The sequence below is a fragment of the Pygoscelis adeliae genome, unplaced genomic scaffold (assembly GCF_000699105.1).
Source record: "Pygoscelis adeliae isolate BGI_AS28 unplaced genomic scaffold, ASM69910v1 Scaffold262, whole genome shotgun sequence".
Classification (NCBI taxonomy): Eukaryota; Metazoa; Chordata; class Aves; order Sphenisciformes; family Spheniscidae; genus Pygoscelis; species Pygoscelis adeliae.
This window is the reverse complement of record NW_008824184.1, coordinates 1134111-1135133: the sequence shown is the minus strand read 5'-3', so window position 1 is coordinate 1135133 and position 1023 is coordinate 1134111. Positions and strand designations below refer to the sequence as shown.

General features: G+C 47.3%; 1 long non-coding RNA gene across 1 annotated transcript in view; it reads right to left on the bottom strand.

Moving 5' to 3' along the window:
* Positions 1 to 346: 346 nt before the first annotated feature.
* LOC103925654 overlaps positions 347 to 1023 on the bottom strand; it is a 1896-nt gene continuing 1219 nt past the window's right edge. Inside the window, exon 2 of the long non-coding RNA XR_664039.1 lies at positions 347 to 628. This is a non-coding gene — a long non-coding RNA (uncharacterized LOC103925654). The remainder of the gene's footprint in view (positions 629 to 1023) is intronic.

Below are 1023 nucleotides of genomic sequence, written 5' to 3'. Positions count from 1 at the left end.
CTCCTCGTTCCCAGAACAGTTTATTAACTGTCCGTAATCCACCGGGGACAGGAGCAACATCCTCCTACTTGACAAGCCTTGAATTCTGGATTTGCAAAAGAGGCGCAAGGTGTGGAGGAATTTCTCCTATTTAAAATAAAGCTTTCTTTCCTCCCTGCCTTGTATCAATGAGCGCTGGGCTCGCTGCTCCGGCTGGGCTCGGGCAATGCAGGGCTCTTTGGGGAGCAGCAGGGGGGATGTGGCCACCTGCCGTGGAAATGGAGATTTTACAAACATAATGAAAGGCAAAACAAAGAAAACATTATCTACAACGTGAGCTGCTGAGAAGCAAACAGCAACTTACATATGGTTCGGGTTTGGCACGGCCTTTATTTTTACCCTTAGACAGGACTCCCTATCTAGTTGTTTACTGTATTAATGACACGAGACAGAATTACAGCAAACGGGCCCAGCACATTCATTACTGTGATAATCGTCGTCGTTTCCTCCGAGGCCGGGACAGCCGAGCGCTGGACAGAGCCCCGAACGTGAACAGACCGATGGCTGCAGGTGGAATGCAAGAGTGGTTCCTGGCTTCTCCTTTCCCACTTACGGTGCTTTTCTTCCACATCCTCTCTTTGCTCACCACCTTGCAGAAAGGAAATACTCAGTTGGACTGCCAGGATAATTTTCATTCACTGTAAATAGTCCTTGGTGAGAAGAGTTCTTACAGGAAAGACTTACGGATTCATAAAGGCGACACATTCTTTTCCTCCAAACCTCCCTCTGTTTTATTTTTTACATGTAAAGCATTTATTTCTAAATGTCCTGGTTTGGGCAGGGATAGAGTTAATTTCCTTCCTAGTAGCCGGTACAGTGCTGCGTTTTGGATTTAGTATGAGAACAATGTTGATAACACACCGATGTTTTAGCTGTTGCTGAGCAGTGCTTACACTAGTCAAGGACTTTTCAGCTTCCCATGCTCTACCGACTGAGAAGGCTGGAGGTGCACAAGAAGCTGGGAGGGGGCACAGCCAGGACAGC